This window comes from Eublepharis macularius, chromosome 3 (genome assembly GCF_028583425.1).
Source record: "Eublepharis macularius isolate TG4126 chromosome 3, MPM_Emac_v1.0, whole genome shotgun sequence".
Lineage (NCBI taxonomy): Eukaryota > Metazoa > Chordata > Lepidosauria > Squamata > Eublepharidae > Eublepharis > Eublepharis macularius.
This window is the reverse complement of record NC_072792.1, coordinates 89,619,283-89,625,740: the sequence shown is the minus strand read 5'-3', so window position 1 is coordinate 89,625,740 and position 6,458 is coordinate 89,619,283.

Genomic DNA, 6,458 nt, shown 5'->3' with positions numbered 1-6,458 from the left:
AAAAACCCCACTTGGAACCCATTGTAGGAGACTTGGAAATATCATGCTGTTCAATTCCAAGATTATGCAGTGTTTCTAATAAACTGCATTCCAAACCATGGAATAGCAAGAGACTGGTTTGCATGGACCAAGCCATGTAATCCACAACAAAGTTCTTGCTGCCCTCAACAGATTGGGTAAAACCCCACAATAAGTTCGTTTGGCAAGTTCCACTGAAAATTAAAACTTAGTTTTATTATGCAGTTAAAGGAATGGGCAACTTCATTTACAGTCTTGAGTGGGTTTTTTCTTTCCTATAAAGCATTGCATATTTGATTAATATAATACTTTGCCTGCAGTTGGCTTTTATAATTGTAAGATCATGAGTGGTTCCAGTATTTGTTTCTTTTCTGTGTTACTGCTTTAATTAAAACACAAACAGTTTTGGATGCATGCAGTGTAACCACTGATGATCTTACAGGGATCCTGTTCCTACATCACATTTCAAAAGAAAAGGGCATGCTGGAGCTGTGCTTCCTAAAGTCTATGACCTCCATTATGTTCTATAGGGGATTGATATTCCAAGTCACAGTCTGTTAAAATAAAGAAAATTAAGGAATGTATTAGATGATGAGGGGATACATACAACCACAAAATACACAATTTCTTTAGAAAAGTTTTGTTGAATTTACCTTCAGAGGAAAAATGAGAGGGTTTGGTAACATTCAAAGTGGTCTCTTCTATCCATGCTTATAATGTCATGTGTGATTAGATTGTGTGCTGACAGCTAAAGGAGAAAAATGTGATCGTCGTCGTCCTTCTGTGCAGCCCCACATTGGGACTGCGCAGGCGCAGGCCAGCCGCGGAGAAGATTCTTTTAGCTTCTAGAAATGTGACGGGGACGTTCGGGCCCACCGCGCATGCGCGCCGGTGTTCCCGCCAATTTTGAAGTACAAGTACCCGAACGTCCCCGGCATTCCCTCAGTTCCTTTTTCGCCGCCGTTCGAAAAGGTTCTTCAGCTGTCGCTTGTGTCTTCCGACTTTCTTCTAGCTGTGAGTTGCCGTTTCCTTCTGTCTAGGAAACGCCTCCACTATGTCCCATTCCGCTTTATTTAAAAAATGCCAACAGTGTGGCACTAAAATGACCCACTCTGATGGTCATGACCTCTGCCTCATCTGTTTGGGCGAGGGGCACGTCGTGGAGCGCTGTAAGTTTTGCATGGCCTTCACTCCGAAAGCGCGGAACGACCGCAAGGCCAGGCTCCGGGCCTTTCTTTGGGACGCCAACCTTCTACCGCCCAAAGCCTCTGGGTCGTCCGGGAGCAAGCCCAGCTCTGTCGCCCCCTCGCCGGCTCCTCATCACTCGTCGGAACCGCTCGTCTCGGCTCCGACGGAGGCGTCCGCTCCGGACGGTTCGATCGCCTCCGGTTCCGTGAGTGCTCCGTCCAGTCGAAAGGCGAAGAAACGTGCTTCTTCGAAGCCTTCTTCGAAACCTGTGGCCACCGAGGCTTCTTCGGAGCCCCCGCCGAAGAAGGCAAAGGCCAAGTCAAAGGCCAAGCGCCGTGCTCTGTCGCCGGCCCCGGCCTCGTTGGCTGGTTCCTCTCCTGGACCGGCCCCTCCTCCTGAGGACGTCCGGAGTCTCCTCCATACCCCGTCGCCTCCTCACACACCTCCTCCGGTGATTCCCGACGACTGTGAGTCGATCCGTGGATTTTCGGACGCGTTCCAGGAGTTTGAGCGCTCTCTGCCGTGTGCTCCGGTTCCGGCGGAGGTCTCCGTTCCATCGCAGCCAGTCTTCTCGGTTCCAGCGCCGTTTCACCGGTCCGTTCCGTTGCCTGCTGCTCTGCCTCCTTGGCAGCCTGTCCCGGGCCTAGGGAACGTGGCCTCCTGGCAGGATTTTGTGGCTTGGATTCAGCAGTCCGCTCCCTTTCTGCCTGGTCCTTCGGTGCCCCTGGCCACGGTTCCGGCGCCCTCCACTCTGCCTCCAGCTCCGCCTGCCACTCAGCCGCGTCGCCATCTTTCGGCACCCCAGCCTTCTACCTCGGTTCCGGCTGACCGCCCGTCGGTTCCGACGCAGACCCCAGCAGCTTTCTCCGACTCCGAGGATGATGAGGGCTTGGCGTCTCCGTCTGAGTACTCGTCGGACGCGGCCTCTGACCCTTCCCCTGATGATGCTGTGGGGGAGCTCCGCTCATCGTCCCCTAATGACGATTACAGGGTGTTTGCAGAGCAGATGGTCCGAATGGCCGCAGCACTGGAGCTCGACGTCGCCTCCACGACCTCCAAACCCAAGAGTAAGCTGTTGGAGCCGTTGTATTCGGGCTCTCCTGCCTCGGTGGCATTTCCTCCTGTCGAGGATCTCGTCGACAATGCCCTGGCACTCTGGCAGACCCCTGCTTCTGTACCGCCTACGGCCAAGAAGGTTGAGAAATATTATCGCCTCAAACAGGAAGATTGCCCTTACCTCTTTGCCCATCCGAAGCCCTCTTCCATCGTGGCCGAGGAGGGTCAGGCTCGGTTCCGACGGGGCTCCTCTTCGGCTCCATCGGATCGGGAGGGGAGAAAGCTGGATGGAATTGGTCGGAAGGTGTATTCTTCGGCTTCCCTGGGGTTCCGGATCGCCCATTTCCAAGTAATAATGGGCTCTTACAATCTTTTCTTGTGGAAGCGTCTGTCGTCCTACCTCTCTGACCTCCCCGACGATCGCCGTCACTTGGTCAAGGCTCTCCAGGCTGAGGCTTTCCGTTTGTCGAAGCAACAGATGACGGCTGGCAAGGACGCTGCCGACTCCGCGGCGCGTGCGATGGCATCCTCCGTGCTCTTGCGTCGGCACGCCTGGCTTCGATCTACTGCCCTGCCCCCCGAGAAGAAGGCCAAGGTCGAGGATTTTCCGTTTGAAGGTCCTCAGCTCTTCTCAGAGAAAACGGATGAGTCCCTTTCTCTTATGAAGAAGAACCAGCAGACGGCCAAGTCGCTCGGGGTTGCGCCTTCGGTTCCGCAGTCGGGTCCGAGATATCGGTACGGCAGGTTCCGGTCCTATCAGTCCCCCTACCAGCAGTTCCACCAGCGCCAAGGACGGTTCCCCTCCGGTCAATCCTATGGCCACCGTTCCTACTCTGGCCAGCAGCACCACTCTTCGAGACGCTCCGGCCGGTCCAAGGGACGACAGCAGCCTCCTTCGCCCAAGCCCTCGACTTCAGCGCAGAAGCCCACGGTCTTCTGACTAGACCAGGACGCTTCCCAGTTGGTCTCCAAGGACGCTGTTAATGTCCTGTTCTTGGACAGGCTACGGCCTTTCTTGCCCCGTTGGCGACTCATTACTACGGATACCTGGGTCCTCTCTGTTGTGGCCCGTGGTTATAAGTTGTCGTTTACCACTGCACCCCCTCTTTCGCACCCACCCCGTTGTGCTTCTTGTTGTAATGTTGTGTTACAGAATAATGTTTTGGAGTTGGTTGCCAAAGGTGCTGTCCGGGTGGTCAATGTCTCTACTTCCCCTTGGGGGTTTTACTCAAGGTACTTTCTTGTGGATAAGAAAGATGGGGGGTCTCGTCCCATTTTGGACCTTCGGGCCCTTAATACCTACTTGAAGGTGGAGAAGTTTAGGATGCTTACCCTGTCCCGGGTGTTGGAACTCTTAGAGTCAGGCGTCTGGATGGCCATTTTGGATCTCAAAGACGCCTACTTCCACATTTCCATCTTTGAGGGCCACAGGAAATATCTCCGTTTTACCTGTGGAGGCGCTGTCTATGAGTACACGGCCTTGCCCTTTGGCCTGGCCTCGGCGCCCAGGGTGTTCACTAAATGTATGGCCACCGTGGTGGCACATCTACGGTCTACTGGCTGTTTTGTTTATCCCTATTTGGATGATTGGCTCCTGGTGGGTCCCTCCTCTGACTCCCTCCGGGCCTCTATCGCCCTCACCTTGTCCGTCCTAGACGGTCTGGGGCTGGTGGTCAATTTGGGGAAGTCGGTCCTGTCCCCTGGTACGAGCATTAGATTCATTGGGGTCCACTTTGACTCTCTGCTGGGCCGGGCTTATCTACCCCCGGACCGCTTGAGCAGGCTGTCCTCCCTGGCCCGCCACTTCGTGCATAACCGGTTCCAAACTGCCCTCCTGATTCAAACGTTGTTAGGCCTTATGGCCTCCTCCACAGGGGTGGTGTGTTTTGCACGCCTGCGCATGAGGCCTCTACAAAATTGGTTCGTTCGGGTTTTCAACCCCCTCACTATGAGTCAACACCGTGGGTTTTCCGTCCCGAGGGTGGTACAGCGGACATTGGTGTGGTGGACTGACCCTGAGAATTTGTCCAAGGGTTGTCCTTTTGGTCCCTTCCTGCCGGAGGTCACCGTCTTCACGGACGCTTCCAATCTAGGCTGGGGAGGGCGTTGTGGACACCTGTCTGCTCAAGGTGTTTGGTCCTCCCTTGAAATGAGCATGCACATTAACCTGTTAGAGCTTAGAGCGATCCGTTACTCCCTTGCTTCTTTTGCAGATGTCATTCGGAACAAGCGGGTGCAGGTCCTATCGGACAATACCACGGCCTGTTACTATCTCAACAAGCAGGGAGGAACGGTCTCGCTCAAGCTCTGCAAGGAGGCGACTACACTCTGGACTTGGGCCATTGCCAACAACGTCCTGCCCAGGGCCATTCATATTGCGGGGGAGAACAACACAGCAGCAGACACGCTGAGCAGGGTGTTTTTGCCCCAGCACGAGTGGTCCCTCAACACGGTTTATCTCCACAAGGTTTTTCGCACATGGGGCACGCCTTTGGTCGACCTCTTTGCCACAGCCCACAACAGACAAGCCCCGCTGTTTTGCTCCCGGGCCGGGATTGGCCATCGTTCACTGGGGGATGCCTTCCAGATACCCTGGTCTCCAGGGCTCTTTTACGCCTTCCCGCCCTTCCCGCTCCTTCACAAGGTCCTCTCCAGGATCAGGGCCTTCCGAACCCACTGTATCCTGATTGCCCCTCGGTGGCCTCGCCAGGATTGGTTCCCCCTTTTACTTTCCCTGTCACAGGGGCGGTGTCTCCCGCTGCCACACGCCCCAGACCTGCTACTCAGGGACGGAGTGTGGCATCACGATGTGGCAGTGCTAAATCTGACTGCCTGGCTCCTCTGCGCCCCAGACTAGGCCTCTCTACTAGGGTGCTTAATGTGATTCTGAATGCCCGAAAACCGTCTACCAGGTTGTCCTACCAGAGGAAGTGGTCACGTTTCTCTAGGTGGTTAGCCCCCAAAGGGGTTTCCCCTTTCACTTGCCCGCTGCCTGTCATTCTGGAGTACCTCCTGGACCTGTGCTCCCAGGGCCTGGCGTTCTCCAGTGTTAAGGTGCACATGGCTGCTATCTCTGCCTTCCATGAGCAGATTGATGGGAGGACTGTGTTTGCACATTGGCTGTCCAAACAGTTCCTGAAGGGCCTACTAAAGTCCTTTCCTCCTAGGGCCCATCCTATTCCTCAGTGGAGCCTGACCCTGGTGCTCTCCCGTCTGATGCTCTCCCCTTTTGAGCCCCTGTCTACCTGTCCCTTGCCTCTGCTCACACAGAAGGTGGCCTTTTTGGTTGCAGTCACTTCCTCCAGGCGGGTTGGGGAGTTGTCTGCTCTGAGGTGTGACCCCCCCTTCCTGCAATTTTTCCCCGGTACGGTCATGCTCCACACTAGTATGCAGTTCCTGCCCAAGGTGGTTTCAAAATTTCACCTGCGTCAAAAGGTGGTCCTTCCTTCCTTTTTTCCTACACCCTCTTCCCCAGAGGAACGTACTCTACACACATTGGATGTGAAACGTGCTTTATTGTTTTATTTACATCGCACCAAGTGTTTCAGGAAGTCTCCTGCCTTGTTTTTATGTTACTCTGGCCCTCGCAAGGGCTCGCCAGCTTCTGCCCAGTCCATTTCTCGCTGGATTGTGTCTGCAATTAAACTTTGTTATCAGCAAGCTGGAGTTCGGTGCCCGTTGTCGATTACTGCTCATTCTACTCGAGCACAAGCTGCCTCTGCTGCCTTCCTGCGAGGAGTGCCACTCCAAGACGTCTGCCAAGCTGCGACGTGGTCTACCGCTGACACTTTCATTAAACATTATTCCATAGACGTGAATGCACGCCGTGAATCCGCTGTTGGCACGGCTGTTCTGCACTCTCTGTTCTCATAGACACTCACACCCGCCCCCATTGGTGAGATGCTAGCTATTCTCCCAATGTGGGGCTGCACAGAAGGACGACGACGATAAACAGGGTTTCTCACCTGTAACTGTTGATCGTCGAGTCTCTTCTGTGCAGACACACATTCCCTCCCACCTGCCCCGCTGTGAGTGCTTGGTTTCTCCATTGTTTCTCAGGCGGCTCAGGTGAACTGAGGGAATGCCGGGGACGTTCGGGTACTTGTACTTCAAAATTGGCGGGAACACCGGCGCGCATGCGCGGTGGGCCCGAACGTCCCCGTCACATTTCTAGAAGCTAAAAGAATCTTCTCCGC